This window comes from Echeneis naucrates, chromosome 4, assembly GCF_900963305.1.
Source record: "Echeneis naucrates chromosome 4, fEcheNa1.1, whole genome shotgun sequence".
NCBI classification, from domain to species: Eukaryota; Metazoa; Chordata; class Actinopteri; order Carangiformes; family Echeneidae; genus Echeneis; species Echeneis naucrates.
In genome coordinates, this window is record NC_042514.1 from 16,185,539 (window position 1) to 16,211,015 (window position 25,477).

The 25,477-nt window shown below is 38.4% G+C and overlaps 1 pseudogene; it reads right to left on the minus strand.

Annotated features, from left to right (window-relative positions):
* Positions 1-274: 274 nt before the first annotated feature.
* On the minus strand, positions 275-18,991 carry LOC115042293 (phosphatidylinositol 4,5-bisphosphate 3-kinase catalytic subunit alpha isoform-like; annotated as a pseudogene).
* Between the last annotated feature and the right edge of the window lie 6,486 nt (positions 18,992-25,477).

Below are 25,477 nucleotides of genomic sequence, written 5' to 3' on the forward strand. Positions count from 1 at the left end.
AGACTAAAAAAAAAAAAAAAAAAAAATGTAACAAAAACAATGTAGCAAGGAGAAGAATATTCATCTTTACCCAATCTCATGCAGGTAGGCTGTGAAAAACAATACATTGGCCCATTGTACATTCATTCATAGTATAGGTTAAGGTTCTGACAGCTCGGTATGTTATGGAAATATATTAGTGACACACTGTAATGTAGTTTAGAGCACTACATACAGGAAAGAAGATGAAACCACAGACCATTTTGTCAATATTTATGTTTTAAGTGCCAATATGGGCCATTTGAGATGCCAGCAAATGATTGATCGATCCTATTGGGATTTTGATTTTTTTTTTTTTTTCCCTCTACAAGTGCAACATTCATTCTGTTTAAAGCCCATTCAAAGGCTTTCTAAAAAGCAAACAGAAAAAAAAGCAACAGTTTGTAACAGTGGCTTTGACAGTACTTTAACCGCTCTATAGGAACCAACACCAACGATTTGTGACCATACTCACTTAATATTGGGGCACATACTGTATTCATACAGGTGGTGGACAAAACAACATGAACACCTGTATACCAAGTGAACAAACAGTAACATAACAGCTTCGAAGATAGACTTGTCTCACAGTCACCAAAAAGAAAACGCTGTACTATAAGTGTCTCAACAGGTAGTATTCAATACGTGGATATTGCATTGATTGGCATTATGTTTTCTGGATGTTCATATTATGTCCACTGTTTGTCTTGGAATCAGATTCTACGATTGTAATAGTGAAAGCAAATGACGAGATGATGGATGAAATTTTCCTTTGTCTCTCTCACTTTGCAGAAAACCTCAGTATTTTTCAACCCTGGTACAGTGATCATGAGTGTCATTATGTGATACTCAGTTGATCCGTTCAGTCGGACAACACTGGCTTAGCAACAAATCGAAACAGCCGGTTAAATCAGCTCTGTGGCGAGCAGATCTGCAAATATGGGCCCGTGTATCATTGTTGAGCTATCTGAGAGTTCAGAGGTAAAGACTGGATGCCATTAAAGTCTTTTGCTCAAGGGTGGACATTGTAGTGCAACAGTTATCACAGAATTCCTGCACCAACTTAGTGCTAATGTGGATTTTCAAGAAAATAAACACACAAGCTCTGAGAAAACATGACAGAGCTGAGCCTCAACTGTATGATTATGAGGCTGAAAATGAAAATCGAAGACGACTGAATTTTATTAAATACTTCATCACAGTTCTCATTGCACCTGATCTTAGAAATGTGGACTCGAGCGCAACTTCAGTCCTTGATCATTTCAAGAAATAGTTGCTTCAACAAACAAATGGCCTGTACACAAAGATTTCAATCTTAGCTTAAGAAACAGCAAATATATACACACACACACACACTCTCAGTCTCGGCACTGAATAGATACTGCACCCTTGCATCGCTAATACAGCAAAGCTGTGGTTCCAATTCATGACATTTCAAGTAAAACATTTACAACTGATGTATGAAAAAAAGTGTCAATTCCTTTACATTTACTTGTTCCTGAAGTATTTCTGAAAAAACTTCAGCAAGTTAGTTTTTCTTCTCTGGCACAGATCAGCCAGTGGAAAAAAGACTTAGAAAACATTTAAAGACACCATCACTGCAACAGTTCAGTGTCACTGCGCGCAGACACATGGACTTGTACACGCACACATACACACACACACAGTGTGGGTTTTCATTGGGGCCTGCCAATGAAGCTCTGCAACCTGCACAGAAAGATAATGACTGCATATGGACACATGCACACGCACACACTCACACTATCAATTTGGAGCATATATGGCGAAGGATATTAAAGATAACAACACTACAGGTTTGTCACACATGAAGCCTACCTTAGAAAAAGAGGTTAGACTGTAACTGTACATACATACTGCTTAATGCTGCTTCAAAATGTACATCATACACACTGGTTATGCTGCTTGAGAAACATGCATACTAGGCTACCTTTCTTCTGACAGGGTCCTTTTGAAAAGGAATTGAGAACTTTTTTTTTTTTTGTTGTTTAAGTGTACGCCCTGACCTTTTCATTTTTTTTTTATCATTTAATCTGTAACTCATAAAGTATTAGCTTCCACAGGCTTCAGTGATGCCTGATTTGGCACGTGAAGAACATAAAGTATTAGCGAGCTGAGGAGGAGAGCTGCTCTCTGCTGATAAACTACTCTGTTTTGTGGCATTCCATCTGACTTCAGAGAGAGGGAACGCCACTTAATGTAAGAACTTAAAAAGATGAGTGCACATAACATCCATGTTAGCAGTTAAATACATTCTAGTCTAAGATTAATGATGCAATTTTAGGACATCACACGGGTGCCACACCAGAACAGACCACAACTTTGGCTTGTCAATACAATCAACAGTTGAACTGGCAAAGTGCAGACTTTCCTCTCTGCTGACTAGATTCGCGTTTCATATTTTCGGGTTACTAAGATAATAAAATTCAGCTGAACACACAATAAAATACATAGAGAGGACTTGTGAGGCTGCTCTGAGGCACCTTTTCCTGTAAAACACTACATTCTCTCTAGACAACACACAACAGGTCTTAGTACATAAAAAACCATGCTGTTCATGGTTCAATGTTAAGTAACATTTTAGAGAAAATTACCAAATTTTCTATTTCTAAAGATCCTCCAGCCATAGTCTGCTCTGAAAACAGTCAAACAAAAATTGTATTTTTCAAGCTGTAATCCTGCCACTTCTTTTGTCTCTTGCTATATAACAAGTATATCTTAAAAAAAAAACTCAAAAGAAAAAAAAAATCTACTTTTACAAAAAAATCTTTATGCTTTTTGTTCTGGAAAACATTAAAATGTAATTACTGACCAATCTTCGATTCATGGACGTACACATAAACTCATCCAATGGAAAGTGAAGGACGACCAGCTCATTGCCCCACAATGCCACAATGTGCATTTAGTTATGAGTTGGCAAAAAGCTTGATTATGTTACCAGAGTGCAGCTAAAGTAAATTTATTGCAAAGGGTTGGTGGAGATCAACACTCCTGCATCACTTTGTACTTACTAGGCTGCACTTATTCTTGGGCGATCAAATCAGATTTGAGGGCTTTGCTCAAATCTCACTACCATGGGTATTTGCCATTTTTTCACAAGAGATGCCCTACTGATTTCAGTGGGACTTAGAAATACTGAAAAACCTATATGCTCAAATGTCTCTGTTGGGGAAAAATTTATAAAAAAAAATATATATATCCAGTTTGTAACAAAAAAGTGCAGAGCATGGCTTTCAAAGTACCTGGCAACAGAAAGCATGGCTCAAATACTGCCAGGGTTATAGGCTCAGTGAGAGTTATTCTGGATAAAAAAAATACCCACCAAATGTGTGGTAAAGACAGTAAAATGTACTTTGTCAGACATTTCAGTGGGGGACATGCTAAAAACACAATTAGATATACAAATAATATACACAGAAGGTCAAATCTAGCATTTCCTATAAATCGCCATGCTTGCCATGTTAATAGTGCTTTTGTGATTTACTTACTACAACTTGCTTAGGCAGAGTTTGCAGGACTTAGCAGTGTGCAGGGTTGTGGAGTGTTGTGCTGTGATGCCAAGGCATTTTACCAACAGGAAGACGTGACATTCCCCTGCGCTTCTGCTCGCAAAGAGACAGACAATCCAGAGGTTTAAGACAGGTCCCATTATTCATAAAATCTGAGACTGGCACTTCTACTCCAGCCATTTTGTGTGTGAAAAACAAATTGATCTTTACAGTTTGTAACACGACTGCAAATGATCCACAGTGAAACTAACTAGACTACTGATGCAATCAGACAAGATGTTTAACTGAAAAGTAACTGAGGCAAAAAGCGGTCTTAATTCACAAGGACCAACAAGACTATTACGAAAAAGTGGTTGCTCCTGTGGTAGCCGGAAGAAGCTTAATAGGTTAACACTAAAAATGTATTTACACAAACTATGGTGCCAGTTAAGGGTTTTGCTTCTGTAGAAACTGAAAGAAACTGGGTACATAACTAAATTTTAAAAGTCATGATGAATGTGGTGAGTGCTGCTTTGTTTTTTTTTTTTTTGATGGAAAGACATTACCACACTGACATATATGCTTATGAGCTGAAAGCTGCACCGCCAACAAATGTTCCCAAGAGTGCAGTGCTGTTTCACTGAAGCCATGGGCACTTGCAGAATTGTGCTAAGTGACACAGACACTCTTCTGAAGTGTAGCTTTTCAGCTTTGAAATTTCCTCATAAAGGGTAACAAGGGCAACAGGCATCTTCCACGCAGCAATACTTATAGAAGTCATTACTCCAGTAAACCTGCACAAAACAACAATTTGAGGTACATTTATACTCTAAGTTAATTTAGACAGTTCCTTGTGCCCACTTGGATTTAAAAGAAAAGTGTTTCCTTAGCACTGCCTGTTAGGGATGGAATCGCAACGCAGCACTACTACAGCAGAAGAGCAGCAAGGCTATTTCCATTTATGGCTACTTTTACAGCTTGGCAGAAAGATCTTCTTTGTCCAATTTGTGTTTTTCCAGAGAGTAAGGGGAAGTTTCCTTGGTTACTCAGTTTATATGTGTCGGGAAAAAACAGAGGAAGCATAGTAGCCATGTAGGACAAATCTTCTCCAGGATTTGAGGAAAAACCCTTGTCGGTCCCCAGAAAAAACGGAGGGTAGTGCGAGTGCAGCATGATGTCCACACAAAAAAGTTAGATGATGATGGCAAGAAGCAAGCCATTTTTTTGGTGTCTGCTGTAACAGAACTGAAATTCCTTGAAAGACTAATGCTGTTTCTGGTCAACAAAACTAATTACTTTACAGTGGGACTGGTGTTTTTCTGATTTTGTTGTGTGCAGGAGATCAGTTTAGTGCATGCTGTCTAATTGTGTGGAATATCCAGTCCATCTTGGTTGTCCACCCTCCATGGTGAGCATCATTCATCTGTTTCATAAAGTAGTCCACAGCCTCCTGCACATCCCAGAAAAGTAGATGCAGAGATTTATGAGTAAATGAAAATCAATTGGCTTCAAAAATGGAAAGAAAATGATTCTATTAAAATAAGATGAGAGCAGAATGGGAATGAGCACAGGGAAAAGCCTACAGACCTGCTCACTTTTCTCCAGGGCCAGGGTCTTCCTGATATAGGCAATGTCATCAAATGACTGCAGCTCAGGCATGCCAGAGCCCAGCATCATGGAGAACAGGTTGATGAACAGGTTAGCATGCTGCCGGATGGCAAGGTATGCTTTATAACACATCTCCTGGAACCTGGAGGGAAGGGTAAAGGCAACGTGTTAAAGGGCTCTTTACACAGTTTTGTTAGCAGCTGCAGTTCAGTCATATCAGCAAAGGGTAAAAGGAAAGCTCAATGTTTAGTCAATGACACCCACCTAGAACCAGGGCTGATGGAGAAAGGCAAGACGATTCATAAATAACACTAGCACACCGGATTTACATTTCCTATGGAGCTCTGGCAGGTTGAGGAATTAAACTAAAGCAAGAGTCAATTTCCTTATGTTGCAAATTCTATTGAAAATACTAGGGCCTGCTGACAAGACAGGAACGATACTGACAAATCACCATGAATCTTTCGTAGGCACTGACGCAAAGCCATCTATATAGTTCCAAAACACTGTCATCATGTTCAAGCGTCATTTACACAAGTTCAGTGGAAACTTGCTCAACTGAGATATATGAGGCAACATGAATGCACTGTGCTAGTAATTTACAAATTCAACCCTTTGTTCCATCCCTACATATTTCTTAAATAAAAACCACTGTGTGAACTTTCCAGTTGAACAACAATAGTGACAACAATGATGTTGCAGTACCTCTCAAACTCTTTGGTCTTTGTGCACTCTTGGGATCCCTTACTGATGACAATGAGGAAATCTTGCGTCAGTACAAAGGGTACTCGCTCTCTTTTGTAGCCAAATTTCTTCTTTTTATGATCCAGGAAATGGCCAAAATCTATATGAAACAACTTAAGAACAGCAGAACAAAAAGAAAAGCACAAAGGCAAATCAATGAATTGTATACCCGAGAAAAAACAGGACATTAACACCAATAAGCAGCAACTTTATTATTTATTTTACTCAAGGTTATACTCAACTGTGCTGCCTCTCTTCTATACCCCGAACTACTTACATTTATTCTATGAGCAGTAAAGTATTTACTGGGAGCTGTGTCTTTAGTGTTAATGAGTCTTCAGACAGTTTTAACTTGCTGCAAAAGAATATAACTGACAAGAAATAAAACAAATAACGTTCATAGAAAAGCTGAAAAGTCAAAAATTCCCAAACACCCAAAGATTGGTCTGCATCTACACAACCCCCCACACAACAACACAAAATGCAGGTTGTGGCCTGACAACTGTCTCCAATTTTTCAGCAATTTGAGCTACACTAGCTGTTGTATTTGATTGTATATTTCTCTCCTTGGGCGTCTTTAGGAACTAAGCTGCATGTGCAAAAATTGCATGATGTGTGTGATTTAAAGTTACCTGTCCATCATCTTTGACCATGATGTTGCTGTTGTGCCTGTCTCCTATCCCAAGAATAAATGTAGCTACACAGTAGCCAGCACAGGACCTTGTAAACAGATCCACAGCCATGTCATACCTGCACAAGTACAAACATTGTAAGCAGTGACGATTGAAGCATGTAAATGTTTCAAGACTACTTGCATAAAACATACAGTACAAATGGATATAATATGGAGGCAGACTGAATTTGCTGTAACTGTATATAATCTGTTTGGAGCCCACAGTCCACTTTTCTAATGGAATGTTTCATTCCATTAGAAATGTCATACCGTACCCTAGTGATGCAGAGATACCGTAAAAATAATATGGTAAGAGAACAACTTACATCTCGCCTTTGTTCTTGTCCTTGAGCCACTGATGCAGAGTGTTTGAGTTGAATTGAAGAGCTCCTTTCAAGCCACCTTTACACTGAATTTGCATTATGGTGTGGGAGCTGCGAACCACCTCAATTAGACCCACGCAGTCCCCTAATGACAGACAGCCATACGGAAGCATTCTGGAGGCACACAAGAAACAGTTTTTTGTTTTTTTTTTTAAGGCACCATGCACTGAGATTAGAAAGACTGACAAAGAGAGTAATTAAACTGAAGCAGATGGAAAGAGAAAAATATGGACTGAGATAACAATACCGTAGGTCCAGTCCCTGATTCTGCCAAATATTCTCCATGATTTTAATAATCTGCAATGTCAGCATATCCTGACGCAAGTCTACAACACAGACAGAATCATTAGTTAATTAATGAGTCACAATTAATAATATATTTGAATAATGGAATAATGACAGACAAACACGAAATAAGGACAAGCAAGAATGATTATCATAGACAATGATTATGACTCTGCAGCCTCTAATGGACTTCTTTACATTTTCAGTCAATATTTAGGATTGGAATTGAGAAAAATGCTGCATTACACAAATGGGAATTGGTGAACAGCAGGTGCTGTGTAAACACATCATATAGACTGCAAATTACTGTATGTGTTAACACTCCAGTGACTCCAGTGAACAAGTATCTTTAAGTGTCTGTGTCTAGTTTAAGATGTTGTTTTGAATTTACACATTTGACTACTGCAAGACTGTGCAAAATAAGTCAGATGGGCCTTGTTTAACTGGTTGAAGGGCATTGCCACGTTGCTTTCCTTCAGGTTTATCATGATAATAGTCAAGTGAATGAGATTCATATTTTATCATGAAGGAAAGCTTCTGCATTTGAATTGGGAATGATATATTCATACTGAATGCTAACATCAATTAAGGCAAATATATTTTGGGTTTGAGGTTACAAGCTGAAATCAAGCAGTTTTGTTAAGAGGTCAGGAAGAAAAGTTTCAAGTGTTGTGTGCAACGGTGTGTATAAGTCTGTTACCATCTCCATTTTTGAAGATTATCTCATTGTTCTGAAAGAGGAGCTCGGACATGATGTCAGGATTCTCCCAGTTCAGCCACAATGGCCTCTTTGCTGACGACATGATCCTACATTCATCCAACCTGTGCACAAATTAATGCAAGTTATTAAACTATGTAAGTGTCTATTTCACAACCCATGGACACATTACTAAACATACACAGCTCATTAACAATGGTGCCTAACCTCAGGTTTCCCAGTTGATGTGCAGGGTTGAGAGGAGAGGTGAAGTTCTGCAGGGCATCCATGTAGTCTGGTCTCTTCATCTGGTCCACAAGAAACCGCATCTGGACCTCCACAAGAGAAACACACAAGCAAAACATAGCATACATGTGCATTGACGACACAGAAATCTTAAGAAAAAGGCTGCATTTCATAGACATCACAATAACGGTAGATTAAATCTGTTTTTTTTTTCCCCTGGCTGTTTTATTAAAGTAACTGTATAACCATAAATAATGAGATTTTAATGTGTGGTGTCGTCAGACTTGCTTTCATGGCTGGGCCAAGTAACTGTAGAAGCCACAAATGAAATGTGGCCAGACTGAGAAGCTGATAAACACAGTGGTGATATGTATTTTATACATTATAAATTGTAACAAAAGTATAAATAAATAACATTCTGATTTTAGCGCTGTGTCATGGCTCTCATTGTACACCATTGCTGGATATTGTAAGCTAAAACAAGGTAGAGGTCTGTCTGCACAGTGACATGTTGCTTCACCACACAGTGCTCTGTTGGAGTTTGAAACTAAGGAGAGCAAAATCACACACCATGTCTGTGAAGACTGCAGCACTTGCTATTGTGCAGACATCAGTGACTAAAACCTCATATTGCTGGTTCTACCAACACCACTTAGATTTTTTTTTCTTTGTAAACTTGCAGAGTTGGTTAAGTAGAAAAAATTAGGCACAACATCACCACAATTTGTCCCACATATTGTAAACAGTCAACTATTGTAAGAAATTGTGAGATAAAAGACATTGAAAATCATAAGTTCCTGTATGTGCTAGTGCATGTTAGTATTTGTGTTGCCACCCTCTTTACCTTCTGTGTCTCATCCTTCTTCTCTTGTTTAAGGATGTCTGTGAGGTTTATGAGCTTCTCCATGGCCTCTACCTGCCTGCTCAGGTGTTTTAGATACATGCCACAAGCCCTGCAGTAAGCCTCTAACAAAAGCCCAAACCTCTGGCTCACTGTCTTATTGTGCATTTCAGACCTGTGAAGAAGACACAAAGAAAAGTGAGGAGGAACAGTAAGTGTGTGGCAGGGAGGAAAAATTTGTTTTCAGTTTTCTGGGAAAAAAAAAAAAAAACTCACAGAAAGCGGAACATTAAGAAAAAACAACGGATCACTCACTTGAGATGCCAGAAGAAGAAATGTCCTATCCTTTGATTGGTAAGGGCCTTTTGAGGAGAAAGCGTGCCAGGGGATTGTCAAGATACTGCTCATATTTTAAAACCTAGAATGGTAGGAGAGAGGGCGATAAGTCATTTCAAATTCTGATATCTCCACATCATGCAGTCTGTACACACTGGAAACCATCACACATTAGAGGCGGAAAAGTAACACACAGGAAGAGGTCAAATAAAAAGTGGTTTCAAACACATAAAGTCTCTGCCTAGACATTCTGGGGAAAGTTACTCCACAGCCCACATCATAGTACTCTTTCTCTGTTTTTATTTTACCTAATTTCATCAATCAGCTCCTTGAATTCAATAGTGTCACCACTGTGCTAGACCCACCTGCACAAGCTGGATAAGGTACTGGGACAGTTTGTCATCAGTGAGGTATTTGTCAAGACAGCGAACAGCAAAGTGTCTGACCATGGGGTCTGGATAGTTACAGTCCAAAAGTTCCATGGCCTGCTCAGGACGGATAGATGGCCACTCTTTAAGCAGGCAATACATCTAGGAAAAATATAAACCAAGAAATATGAATCAATACTCCAACACACACACTTCATCAAAAATGATAAACATGCAAAGACAATTAAATGAGCAAAATTAGAAGCTATGTAGACGTGTTGCAAAATGTATATGATTTTGCAAGTTACAGCTAAGAAGACAAGAAGTACTTGACAAGTTAATATTTTTGTATTTTAATAGTATGTTGCATATTTTGTCAGAAAACTGAAAGTATTTTTTCTACTTCCATTTTTAAATTAAAAGTACTTTGTTGAACATCTGTACTGTGTTGATCTTTCTTCAAGTATCAGTAATCAGACTGAGACCTAAAACTGTGTTATAGTAAAAGCATGCCAGAAATGACATGGCCTTTATTACCTGTGCTACTTCATCTCTGGAGTTCCATTTCACAGCGAGGAGGATCTTGGGAAGGATCTCAGGGATGTTCATGCAGTAGTGTCTGGTAGGGGGCAAAATCAATAAGAATCGTATGCTGCATTCTAATTTAAGCACGAATAAGTTGTTTTTATACGTATACATTCTTAATCAAGTTAAAACTGATGCCAAATTCCATTAAAGTTAATCAAGGAAGCGTATTTTCCCCATGCATGTTTAGGGGAAGAAATAAAAGAAGATAACAGCTGTCTAAGCTGTTAACCAGGAAAAAGTATGGATTAAAGCTCACATATCCTGCAACAGTCAGATTAAAGAACATAAAGTCTGCATTATGCTCTGTAAATCTATGGTTCCAAATTTTGATTTATCCATTAAAAGGGAGGTTACCTATGTCTCCAGAGGAAGTCTTTCTCCTGCTCAGTGATTTCTGATAGAGGGTCTCTGTTACTCAGCTGTCTCAGTTGCTCAGTGTCACTCTCTGTCAGGGCATGATCTCTGGCCACTCGATTGCTCTAAAACACAACAGAAAGAACATACTCATACAACATAAAAATTTTGAACATAACATTCTAATGTCAAATCTTGATATTTAACATCTAAAACACAATAAAAATGGTACAGTAATATTTTTAGAATGTTAATAAAATATATTATCTCTCTATCTCTTCTTAGGAATTAATTTGTAATACCTTCTGGCTATATGTGATTACATGGTAACACTTATCATGTACATGTGTAAAATGACAGCTGTGTTGAACCTGAAAATTTAAACGACACAGGGATGTTGGAATTTAATTTATCGAGAATTGCACATTGATAAAGATGGAGCTCATTTACAATGTTCTTTACTTGACAATTTGATTTCAATTCTTGCTGGCAGAATTTATATTTTGCAAAGCACCCAAACAGTATTTATTACTGTATTTTATCCTGTAGTCAACCGTACTGTGGCTGACCTGGATGTGGTCACTTTGCTCATTGTGTCATAATGAGCGTGAAATTTAGCTTTGAACATAAACAATTGTAATTGATTAAGACTCATTACTCAAGTTACAGATAGAGGAACTGCAATCAACCTGAGTACGCCATCATCATAAATTATAAACCAACAGTGTCCCGTCCAACTATCTTGCATCACACAGTATTTGATGAACCTTGTAACAACATGACACTTTAGTATCATGTTTTCTCTCTCTGAGCCAATCTCCTTGAAAAGCTGGCATTTAGGCTATCCCAGATGTACTCAACTATGTGTCGCACAGCTTTAAATCTATGCACAAGGTACATTACACAAATGGTTTTCAGGTGGTAAATTATTTTTGGATTATGTTATCATGTTTCTTATGAATCAGATGAGAAGCTGTGTTCCAACAATCCGTTGGTTTTGTTTTTCTTTGTTTTTCTTTGTGAATTTCACTTGTGAATGTATTTATATATCTGCATTTATTTCCAACTGATTTAAATGAAATTGAATTATGCATTTTATATATTTCTGAATTCATATTGAGCAACACCAACCACATAATCATGTCAGAAATCATGGTTCTCATGCCACACATCAAAACTGATAAGAGACAATCACCAACACCATCATGAATGACTGAAAACAATAACACACAATGACACTGCTGTGTCATACCAAAAGTGTTAGACCAACTCAGTTAACAATGTATATATGTGTAGGACAAATATTAACCACATTTATTAAATCACTAATTAAAACACTGGACTCAAACTGCTGTCTTTCATTCTCTCACCAATGAACCTCATGTGCCTGTGGTATTTGAGGTATAGCGAATCTCCATTTGAAAAACTGACAATCTCCACATTATTGCATCTGTTCAACAGGAGGTAGTGACAAGGTTGTTACCTGTCCAGAGAGGTTGTAGTTAAATCCCAATTCCCTCGAGATGGTCCAGTTTGCATGATCCTCTACCGCATTCATATCAGGGTATTTGACTGGACTACTAAAGTGGTCAAACTCCAGCTCCAAACATGGTGTTTCCTAGACAAAAAAAGAGTAAACAAATGTTATTACATTGTGTAAATTATGGTGTCTCACAAAGCAATCAAACTATTAATGAAACGCGAAGACCTGCTATGTTCCTATCGCATAGCTTTGGTACAGTTCCCATATCAAACTCTATATGTACACTGTGCAAAAGGATGTGTTAAATACCACCATACTAAATTCTAATACCTTGTTAGGGTTGGATCCAGTGACTCCAATGGGGTTAAGGAGGTCTTCAAGGCCATGCGGGACAGGCCAGAGGTTCAAAGCCATCTTGTTGGCCACCAACGTGTGAGTGTAGTCAAACAAGTTCACATTGCCCCAAGCTAACGGACAGTGTTCCTAAAGAGAGACGAATGAAAGAGAGACAAAGACAGAAACACTCACATTATAATTCTAATTGACTTCAATGTGAGAATCTCATGGGAGACAATTAGACACAAGCACAGATGGTGAATAATTTTGAATTAGCAAAAGATATCATATCAACGTAATTACAGTCTCATTCAGATTTTTCTGTAATAAGGATGCTTTAAAGTAACTCAGATAAGAGTCCATATCAATAACAGTTAAATGAAAGCACAACGCATTTGCAAGATTTGTTGCTCTATGCACTAGACCTATTCATGCCTTTCAACCTTGTTGTGAAACAACAATTGCTAACCTATCCTGCCAATTTTAGTTTTCATTAAGGTAGACAGAGGATACTGTTTGGTGTATGCTGTCTACCTGTCTCTAATCAGTTCCTTTAACTAACAGTATAGATATAGGTTTCATCAGGTTTTGTGAAATGTTATGACTTAATTGGTTTGTTTTCATTTAAGAAGTTAACAAGTTAAAACGTGGCTAATAAATTAAAATAGTTGTGTTTGATGTTTTTTTAAAGAGGTTGAAGATGTCATCCTTACAAATACAATGACACACCCAGACCTCATTTCCACAGCAGAAAACTATTACCTTAAACACTGAACTGGGACTTTCTGTGAATGTCTGCCTTAAAATAAAAGACAAGCTCCACACCAAAAAAATACTATGTATGGGTTTATGCTATTATAATTTGTGAAAATACCGGTTATACTATAGTGTTCTGTCAAGATCAAAAGGATCTTCAAACAACTTATTTTAACTGCTCTTCTACCAAATCTTCACAAAGGCTAAGAAAATGTTTCAGATTACATCTTGATCTTCACACTGAGTATTCACTAAGAGGCAGTGATGGAACAAGGTGAGGTAGACAGAGTTACACGCAGACAGCCAGTCACAATGCACCTATTAATAGTAAGTGCTGGAACAAAAGGCTGCTTTTGGGAGTGAAGGGAGAAGTGTTTATCTTTAATTCAGGTGGGGCATGAAAGAGCATCCGCTAACCTAACCTGAACCTTGCATTGCACAGCAGGAGGTGAGACTCCCCGAAGGTGTCAGTTACTATATTCATGTCTGGCATTCATTGATGCACTCATGCACTCTCACAAACATCTCTGTCTCTCTTCCAGCTTTTACATCAGAGTGAGATGGAAGAAAAATCAATGAGTGTGGGTGTCTCTTACAAGTATGAAATCAAATACACAAAAATACTGGCAATCTTCATGTGTTTTACACTAATACGTTCTGCTAATATCATGCAGAAAACCCAAAACTATTATCATGTTAAAGTTTTAAATTAATTTTATAGACTTGCTAACTCTACAGCCTTGACTTTAAATTTGAAATTTTCCATGAATCTGTATGTCTTTTTTTCAGATACTCATATAGGAGTTTGAGGGCAAACAATTTTTCCTTTTTCACACATGACCTCTGTGTGGATACACATATCAAACATATTCTAGCTTGAAAAGTCTCTTCTGTCGATCATATTTCTGAGATGTTTTCTGCCATCACAGTGTCTGTGGCTGATTAGTAACTAAACAGAGCCACAATGATACGATAGCTCCCATTCACTGCAGTCATAGATACAGAAACACAAGGGCAGCACGCACACGATAAAACACACACACACACACACACACACACACACACACACACACACACACACACACACACACACACACAAACAAAGGAGCATACAACAAGACAGCTATACATATAAGTGCCATTGTTTTGACACAGGAAGTTCATCTGTTGCCTGCTATCTTTAGAATGTGACAGCTGTACCACTGCCTGTTTCAGCTATTCTAGTATTATGATTAGGTATTAGTTTCCTTAGGCTAACATATTACCTTTCTGAGCCCTAATACAAATTATTTGCATATTCAATCTTACAATGACATTTTCATTACTCACAAATGTACCAAACAAAAATCAATTATTTTACTGTGACATTTTGAATAATCTCCTCCATGATTTTTCCATTACTAGCCGATTAACACTTACAGTTTCTGTATGTTCACTTCAAGTCAGTTATGAAGTGAAGAATTGTTCACTTTCACTGATTTCTTTCCTACCTCCTTTGCTCCCTTCCTTCCCTTGACAGAGCAGATAGAGAGGCATAGTCTAGCGGCACGAGGGATGTCTGGGATGTACATATCATAGGTGAGCCACTCATTCCACCTGCAGAATATGAATGAGGGACATACAGATAAGGAACAAGACAAAAACAACACGTTGAACTAAAACTCAAGCTACCATCATCAAAAAGAGACCTGAAGTTACAATTGTTTCAATATTTCCAGACTCAATACAAAGCAACAAAATGTATTCCTACACAGAGGCATTGAAAAATAAAACTAATTTAGATATGTTACTGCAGGAATTACTTTAATAAGAAAACTGCTTCTTTAAATGGTGATGAAAACAAGGTAATGCAATACAGTGGTTTAATGTTACTACCGAGCACTAAACTGTTAACTTACCCTCCTGTACTGCTTAAAGTAAATTACCTGTCTAGACTGAGGAATTTAAGCGAAAGGGAATCAATCAAATATATATTTCCATTATCAGGTGCCATGACTGATTTATACGATTTTAGGTTTTCCCTGTTTCACTTTTCACCAAATAATTGTATTGCTGTGTCCATTTCGTCACTTAAAAGAAAGTGATTATTATTATTATTATTGTTATTATTATTATTATATATTCAAAGGTCTTTCTTTTAACTGGTGCTTTGCAGAATTTTCTGTCCCTGTAGGGTGGTGAATTACCTGGGGTTAGAGCAGGGTACCCTTTGTGTGTTGACATTGTCACACATCTGTTCACCTCCATGGTAAATGCCTGTCCTCACATATATCTAGAAGCAGAGGGGAGAAGCAAATATATGTAAAAGAAACAATAGTTACCACAATGAAAAGAATTTGATGCAACAAACTTGTGACTTGACAGTTGATAACCTCTCCTGTCAGTAATATAAAGTCTGGTAGGTTGTTACTTTAAGAAATATGATTCAAAAGAGCACACCAAAGTTAGCAACCAGAGTTACTTTCCCTTGGCAAAGGTCTACATTCACATGAGACTTGGACAAAGACTCTGTTTCCACAGGAAATAAGGGAGATGGAAGGTGGAACACCCAGCATAATTAGGAAAACCTAATACTGCTAAAAGACAAATATTCACTTTGTTTAATGCACAAACATTCCCTTTTACCCAACAATCTGCAACAAACAAATTAAACACACTGGTTATTTTATCTAAAAACTGAAAGCTCATTCTTATTTTCTTATCTTATTTAAGCTTAGGCCTTAGCTTAGCTTAGAGTATTTATTGAGATGTTAAAACAAAGTATTGGATTCAAGAATATTTTTTGTTAATAGCTGCCAGAGGCACTGGTAGAATCCCTACAAACCTTGTCTATGTCTCGTATGTTTACATTAACATAGGTGGCACAGAGGATTCGTATTCGCAGAGTTCCATTGATGGTCCACAGCGACTTGGCAGCTGCCTCGCCATTCATATAGGACGTTGCAGTGGAGATGCGTCGAGAATAAGATGGCATGACAAAGTTATCTGTAGGTAACTGAGTGTACAGACTGTCCTTAGCCATTAGCATCAGGTTAGGCATTCCTGCCCAGCATGATGCAACTACGGATGTACTAGAGAGAGAGACAGAACAAAGAAGAACAGTTGAAAGGAGAGCCCATACAGAGCTGACAGTTACACCGTGCACAAGTCTAGCCAATGACTGCTTATTTGCCAACAGCTGACTGAAGAGGGAAACAGTGACATAGTGGGCATTTTCTACTTTGATGTGCCTCAGAGGGAATGTCTCCTTGTTCAGAGCATGAGTTCATAACATTGAAGGGAGAAGTGTTTGATGTGTTTTGACGAAAGCCAGTGGATTTGACTTTTCTTGGCTGACATCGTATTTTTGACTAAAAATTAATGACCATTGAAGATACAGAAATTTAAGGGGTTTTTTTCCATGTTGTTCAGCATCTTCCTAGTATTTGTTTCTTTGGACAATGTTCTTTCGTCAGAAAATATGGTTTGCACTTTTCCATTATTCACTTGAGGAACAGTCAGTCAAATAAAAGCTTCCTATACATACTGTCCTTCAAACAGAACTAACTATTAAGATTACTCTCAATTAACTTTTAGGAAAAGAAATATATAATAGCAAAGGAAGCTACATTTTAGCTTTAATACATTTTAAGGGCTTTATCTTAACAAATGTTATGCACTGATACTTAAGCAGAAATTTGTTCATGTCTCTTACCTTATACTGACTGATGGGGTACTTTTCAAGCAGGTATTCATCACAGCCACAGACTTTGAGGATGTATTTACCCTGGTATTCCTGAACACACATCTTTAGCTGCTCCGGGGATAGCAGCATGCTGCGTGTCTTCTTACGAATGGCCTCTGCGATCACCTTTAGTAGAGGGATCCAAAAAGAATGGAAACGGTACATAGCTTTTAAGTGTCCTATCATTTCCTCATATTGAATTAACAAATTAAATATGACATTTTGCTGCCATGAATGATTAAATTAGTTTTCTTTCATTTTATGCTCACCTGTTCTGGTACACAATCATGGTTGATCTTTAGTGTATACTTTTGTTTGTCATTGTTTGGAGAGACGATCACCCAAATAACAACAATAATCTGACCTGCAGAAAGAGACAGAGAATTAGAAATCGAGGCTTTTGTATTGAGAACCATACCACTTCAAGTATTGTTTTACCGTAATCGCATCACACTGTCAGCATTTTAATCAATACATTGATTAAAATATTCATGAGTATAGTTTCTATCCATTGTATATCCCTGGCTAGCTGACATTCGGTACTGTACTGATGAGAAGCTTCTTACTTCCATGACATCCTCCAGTTATTTTTAAGTGTATAGTTTCTCAAAAATATAGTAATAAAGATATTGTGATATTGGTTAGATTCAATGACAAAGCAGGCTGAAGTTTTCACTTACCTTTGTCCAGTTTGCTATAAATGTGTTTGGGAAGTTCCTGTGTGGATTCCACATTGGGTGGGTAGACGTACAGAGCTCGACTGTGCGGCCCAGTAGCATCTCTCAGCTCTACAGAGTCTTTACAAACATTCAGAATGTTTCTCCTAAAGTCCTGAACTTCAGGGTCCTTCACAAGATCAAACTCGCACACTGGCATACCGATGGCAAACCCTGGCAGACCACAAAGCAGAGTCGTTGTTGTATTTGATCTTTTAGGGGAATTTTGACCAGATGTGGTAATTTAAAGAGGAAACAAGATTATGTTTTCTTCCTGTATCTACTGTATTTTCCTAGAACACATCAAACAATACTCCAAAAACAATGTTAAGTAACTTTTCAATTCTGCTTTTATACCCCAAAATAAAAAGCTCAGAATTCATCTAATAACATTTAGAGCTACTAAATATACTATTGAATTTGAAAATAGTTAAAAAAATATATATATTTCAGCTTCCGTTTAACAATATCTATCAAATTGTAATGAAAATTAGAATTAATATTAACCATTAAAATTTGTCATTTTCCAAACAAACACCAAGCAATCCACATTTTTTCAACTAACCAAAGTAATAAAACTTAAACAACCCCTGCCTGCAAGAGTACCAATTGAAGACTATCTTACCAATCTCTCTGTTGAGGATCTTTTCCTCTCTGTTGCCAACTGGCTCAATGACCTTGAGGAAAGGCTGGAAAAGTCTGAGATCACATAGCCTACGAGTCTCATCATAGAACTCCTCTCGCTCTGCTTCCTGCAGAAAAGAAAAAGGAAAGAGACGAAAGAAAAAAATTAGGCTGTGTTCAATATTGGACTTTGCTTTCTCCCAAAGGGTGACTGGGTGTAAGAGCTGACAGTCAAGGATTCATTACAACAAATTCACGTTTTAACAAAACACCCCTGCCAGGGCAGTTTCTGTTCCATCGATATACATCATTAGATTTTCAGTAAATGATTTCTGTAGATGTCTTCAGATCAGACATTCAAATTCAGATTAAAATTCTTACCTGTGTAACACTGACAAGATGTATGATGTCTCCTCTTGTAGGAGGTGATGGAGGGGATATTTCCTGGCTTCCTTGAACAGCTCATGTTTGATGGTGATGAGCGTGGCCTCACGGAGACACTCCAGAGTCAGAATCATCCCATTGGGCAGCAGACAGTCGACAAGAATCCTGCAAACGCATCCACCATTATTATATAACATTCGTGACAAACTTCATTCTCTACTTCTCACTGAGCTTCTAATAAATAGACAGATCAAGTATGCATACCTGGGGGGCATCAGGTGGATGCCCCAATAGCTCCCCTGAAGACGGCCTGGGAGGCATCTTCTCTGTCTCCCAGCTCAGTCACACAGTCAAGCTGCAGACCACAACCTGAAAGACCACAACATTTAAAGGAGGTTCCGGCCCTCATAGTGTAAAATAAAGACTGAGGGACTTGTTCCATTCAGAGGCGATACAAAGAAAAAAATAGATGAATAGCAGCATGTTTATTAAACACATTTTAATTAATGCTTCTTTTCAGGCCTTCAGAGTATAAGTAAATTTTCCAACTCACACACAGTTCTTATTAGTTCATCTATGAGTCCAAGGGAATGTTTGTGCCAAATTTGAAGAAATTCCCCTGAGGCATTGCAGAGATTTTTTTTTTTCATGTGAATAAACAGATTGACGTCTTACCCCGAAAGCCTAAGGCCTCTGGCCACGGCTGTCGCCACTGCATGGTCATAACAAAACTCTTCAGTATAATATCACTCTCTATTGGGGGTTTGCCAAAAAAAATAAAAAATCGATTCATATAAGAATCACAATTTTCATATACCACGATTCAAAAATGTCCCAAAATCGATTAAAAAAAAAATCTGCAGGCTGTCTGCCTCCATTTTGTAGGTGGGACGTCCTGACGTCACCACAGAGCCGGTTCTGGAACATACGCATGCATAGTAAGCACCAAAACACTGTAACCCTAACCCTATTTTTTCAAAAAATTAAATCAATGTCAAACATCAGAATGTTTTACACCAGCGTTTTTAAATACAAAAATACTTTATACCGAACTGAACAATTAACTGAAACAATAGAATCAGTCTCCCAGGGGCTTTTCAAAAGAATAACTTCTCACTCATTCCTCAAACAAGTCTGTTTGCTCCCACAATCTGATATCACAATGAACTTTATATTATGTCTTGCATTTTTTTGTTGTTCTAGCATAATGTTATAAAAATGACCAAGCTGACAAAATTCTATTAATAGAAAGTCACTCACTCACCCCTGACTTCAGTGTACAGATCCAGATGCTGGTCTTCAGGGTGATTAGTTAAGTTTGATTTGAAATACTCTTTCGCATGATTTGCATACTGGCTTTTGTTCATCCTCACTGTCCCTGCTGATCCGCCTAAAATGCAAAATATGCGCAAAGAGGCTTGGTGGACCTGTTGCTGTATCCTCACTTATTGCAGCCATTCAAATGTTCTTATTGCTTGCCTGCTAATTCATGTTTTCAAGTTTGATGTCATGACAGATACTTAATGGCCCCATCATGTGTTTTGAAGTATTCAACTCATATTTTATTATTATTTGACATTTACATTTCGCAATGAGCAGGAATTATCAGCCCATAAGCAGAAAAATAAGTAAACAAAGTGCTTATTCTCAGTACTGTGCTTTATCAGTTAAGATTAGATCAGGATTGTGTCATCAAAGTCTTTTGGGACTTCACTGACTAACTATTTTAGAAAGATATCTCATGTCCAAGACTCACAAACACAAAACAACACAGTGAGTCAACTGCAGATTGTAACACAGTGATGTGAAACTATGCATTTGCGTGTCTTCAAGGAAATTCCAACATTATAACTTCAGATGAAGACAGTCCATGGCCATAAACAGAAAGAATCAAAATGAGAAGTAAAGCAAAGTATTACTTAATATTCATTGGGGCAATAACCATCTCTTATTCATTCAGTGGACATCTAATCAACTAATCACACATATCCCTGGCAACATAATGAAATGCTTAAAAAAAAATAAACACCACTTGTTGACAGTGAATACTGGGAAAATATCAATAGCATATAGCATAAGAATATCAAAAACTGGCTTTGTACCACGTACCAGGAAACACCCAACAATATTGGGCAGTAGCACCTAGAATCCCATCACTGGGGTTTTATGCACTTTAGCCAGTTTACAAACTGTTGATTCACTGTCGACAACCCAGAATTTCACAGATTCAAATTGAACTGCCACTGCTAGCTTTAACATCTCATTTACCCAGCTGGAAATATAACTTTCGGGTTTCTGGATAATATTAAGAACAGGAAAGTCATCTTCCTGTGTTTGAGCTAGAATAATAATGCCTCCAGATAATTGTAGCATATCATATGAAGCTGGAGAAGTTACAGGCACTGCTGTATACATCATTTTAAAGTTGCCTTGTACATGGCAGCTTTTAAATATGCATTTGTGTTTGACTAACATGGCAAACAAACCAACACTAATGGCAATTCACTCTGCTTATCAGGTCGAGGATCCCTCAGTGGGAGCCCCAATGAGCGAGAGGAAGCTGGTGAGAAAAAGGACAATGCCCGGCCAACACTGCTTGCCCTGCTGCCAAAACAATCCTGACCAGGATAAACATCGAGTTGTTGAATGGATAGAGAACTAACACAATGGGCAGGGAGACCAAAGTGAGTATAGTAAACCCTCTGAATTCTGACATTAATCCTCCAACTGGCAAAAAAATCATTAAAACATATAAAAGTTTAGTTATAACCTCGAGAGTAAGAAATACAGAGAACAGAAAATAAGAATCTGGGAAAAAAAAGAGTGTGCAGTGAACCATTGAACTTCATGAAAAAAAAAGTATTGAATACATACAAAAAAAAGCTAAAACTGAACACCTTGAGTAAGAACAAACCACCCATTGAGTAGTTCTGTGATCTGTGACCCTGATCAGGATGCAGCTAAGCACTTTAGGACAAAAGAGGAAGCTTCCTCAAAACACAGGATGTGGGGAGTGGGAAAAACAGTGGCCTGGACACAAGCTTGCTTTGAATACTGAAATACAACTGCACAATTTGTTGTGTGGGCAAGATATAACAGGCTGCTGGGATTAAACACATGCTCAGTGTGTACATCACAATTTATTGTGGTTCAATGCAGTTCAGTCAGTTGGAGCACATACAACAACAATGTGGGTTTTTTTTTGGGGGGGGGGCATTTATGTTACAATAGTACATTTCAATGTAGCTTCCTCCATTAAATTACGATAGCTCTGTAATTACAACAGTCACTTCATAACAATCTCATCATTGATACACAACGACTGCTGGACAGTCAACAGAGGGATGGAGAGGTGTATTTGTGCAGCTTACCTCAGAGAGAAGTCCTCTTATTACGAAGATGGGATACTTCTACCCTTCATCCTTCAATCATCCCCACACTGAGTCACAAATATGTGTATGGAGGAGATTTGATTAAATTAAAAACACAAACAGCACACACAGTCATCACTGAGGCAGTCCGGGTGATCCGGGCTTGCTAGCTGCAGGTTAGCTAACGTTGGGTGCTTTGGGATGACAGCACAGAGATGACAGACACACAACACCGTAGGGTCCATACATATGTATGTGTGCGCTTGTAAGAATGACCAACCCAGATAATCTGTTAACCCGTCAAACTGTGGGGGTTTCGCTTTAATACAAACATCTTTTTTTATTAAGTCCACCACTTTGGGAACGGTTGATGTTAGCTAGCGCTCCTGTTCACTAGCTAACGGCTAACGCGGAGCCTGTCATCACCTTGTTGGAAAATGTACCACCAACATCCGACACGAGCCGTTTGTCCACTGAAAGGAGAAACAAAGCATCACTAATTCGGCATACTGACCTACTCTGGGCGTCAACACGGAGATGTGTCTGGGGATGCTGTTCCTGGCTAATGCCAGTTAGCTACCCTTCCCACCCCTCCGGCTCCCAGCGGCCGGTTGGTGGCTCCCGGCGCCGGGCAGAGCAGCCTGTTATCAGTCGCCCGTCAGCCTCTGCGCCCGGTATCTGTGGCGGTACCCGTTATTCCACACCGACAACAAATCCTCCCGTCGTGGACTGCGAACTGAATATCTTTAGACGACGAAGGCAGACCCCGCATGTCCGGTGGGAAAGGCTGGACCTGAGGATGTTGCGAGCGGCTGAGCTGCTGGCGGACCGGACAAGTTGCCTCGCTGCGACAATGCAGCCACGCTGTCTGTCGGGGGGCCCTCCTCCCTTCCTCTAACACACACCACACACCACCACACACACACACACACACACACACCACACCACACCACACACACACACACACACACACACACACACACACACACCCACACACACACACACACACACACACACACACACACACACACACACACTGGGATTACAGGGTTGACAGATCGGCGGTTGTAACATGTTCATACGGTTTCATTTAGGACGACACATCACATCTCACTCTGAACAAACGATTGGATACGAGATGTTTCTCTGAACAGATGAGAAAATAAAGAAGAAGTCGCTCTCCAGGGAGGGAACTTCACCGTAAACACAGTCTAACAGTGTAAACACAGGACAAACGGAGCAGCGCAGATTTAAATAGAAAATACAATACAAATGTATGGTAAAAATGGAGATTTAAATTTACACATTTCCAAGTCCCCGTATGTGTGTTGAGACAAATTTTGTTAGCTGTGATCACCTTTTGGATGTTTTGGCCTTTTAAAAGAACTCCTTCTATTACAATGTCAGTGACAGGTGGCCAAACACAAAAGGGTCGAAACACAAGGACATATTAGATTGTGACAATGTTACTGTGAAAATTACTCCCGTTCTCGATTGAGCCGACATTAATTCAGTGTTTTATTGTGATTATTGTGGATATGTTTTGGTGCTTTGGTGCTTTTGGATTATCTCTTAGTCAACCGATGACTCCCCTCTGTACAATTTAAAGTATTATTTAAATATGACAACATCTGAATGACATTTTCATAAAATGTCTCCTTATAATTTCAATCCAATCCCTCTGCCATCTAGTGAAAGTCAATTTGTGCAAGGACACTGCTTTAGTACACGATGGGAACAGGAAATGACACAAAACTGTCCACCAGGGACTTTGGTTCAGTCCAAACAGAAACTACAAGGTTTTGTTTCAAATTTTACATAATCTGAAAGATATCATTGGGTTTTGTGTTTTTTTCACCATCAGAACCATGGGAGACAAAAATCCACAATCCTGGTCTTGTATAAGATAGGAATATCTTCAAAAATGTATTTGGACAGTCTGAGTTGATGTGAGTAATCAAATCAAGTGGGTATCTTGTGCATCTTTTATCATTTAAAAGCAAGAAGAACCTTCAGTGTACATTTGAATGTTCCATGACAGACTTGAATGGCAGTAAACATAAAGTGAAGATGTGTTCCAAAAATCATGCCATGATTGTTGTTATGGATTGAAGTACACACAATTTTTCTTACTCCCATTCCTTTTTGAATTTAGGCTATTTTACAGTTTACAGTGTCTTCATGTAACCCCAGCCCTTGATGAGACAAGGGCTCTGTGGGGGCCAACCATACAGACCAGACCTGCAGTTCCCAGTTCCCATATTTGTGATCACACAGGCTATACAGTAAATTTCCTAACTAATTAGTTGTCTTGTAGATAAAAGTTCATTGATGAATAAGAAACTACACTGCCTTTACATAGTTAACTACATCCAATCCAGCCATTCATTTGTTCCTTTTTTAATATATATACAGTACAGGCCAAAAGTTTGGACACACTTTCCTATTCATTTGTATGAGAAGGTGTGTCCAAACTTTTGGCCTGTACTGTATATTTGGTTAATCATAATTTTTAGCAATCCAGTAATTTATGAGTCACATTAATGTCACACTACATGTCCTAAGGTTATAATTAACATGAATAATCAATCTGATAAATGTAATTTATGTGGCTGTATAGCACACTACAATGTGTACAAATATAAGTGATGAGTGAAATATTGTTCTTCAACAACAATAGCTACCCCTGCGGGCTTTTTATAACGAGGCCAGTTCTAACAGTTAACGAACACTTAACTTCAGTACAGCTACAAAATGCATTGTATTATGTTTGACCATTTACTTTTGTTTCTATATTGCTGGAAGCGTCAAATAGACTGTAAATATATAGCAGTGACATTTGGGAAAGGTGTGAAAAATCTAATAATAGTAATACTAATGACTATTATTCATTCATGATCTACCGCTTATCCTTGATTATTGTTCTTGTTGTTGTTGTTATATAATTACCTATAAACTAACATCTTTCCATGGGCTAAATTTGGGCGCTTTTCTATTTTATTTTCCATGTTCTCTCATCATTTCGAGCAGGAGCGGCTGTTTTCCCCGCAAATTTGAGACTCATAAATAGCCACCTCGGCTGCTCTGAGTACACCACAGAGGTGTAACATATCTGTTCAATGTGTCATGATTGCCACCCATGCAAACCAGCAGCGGTGGTATCGGAAATGGACTGTACCAAAAAAAAATAAAAAGGGGGGGGAGGCGGTGCTGGGGTAACCTCGGCAGGAATGTTTTTTTTTTTTACGTAAAAATAATAATAATAAAAGAAATCGCAAAGTGGCATCACGTTTATCGACATCTCACTGTGAAACAGTGCAGAGTGTTTTAGCAGTTGTGATTGAAGGCGTCCAGGTGCCCGGCTGTCCCTGTCGCCCTGAACCCCCCCCCCTCTCCCTCCGCTAGGAGCCAGGTGTGGGAGCGAATGGTACGGACT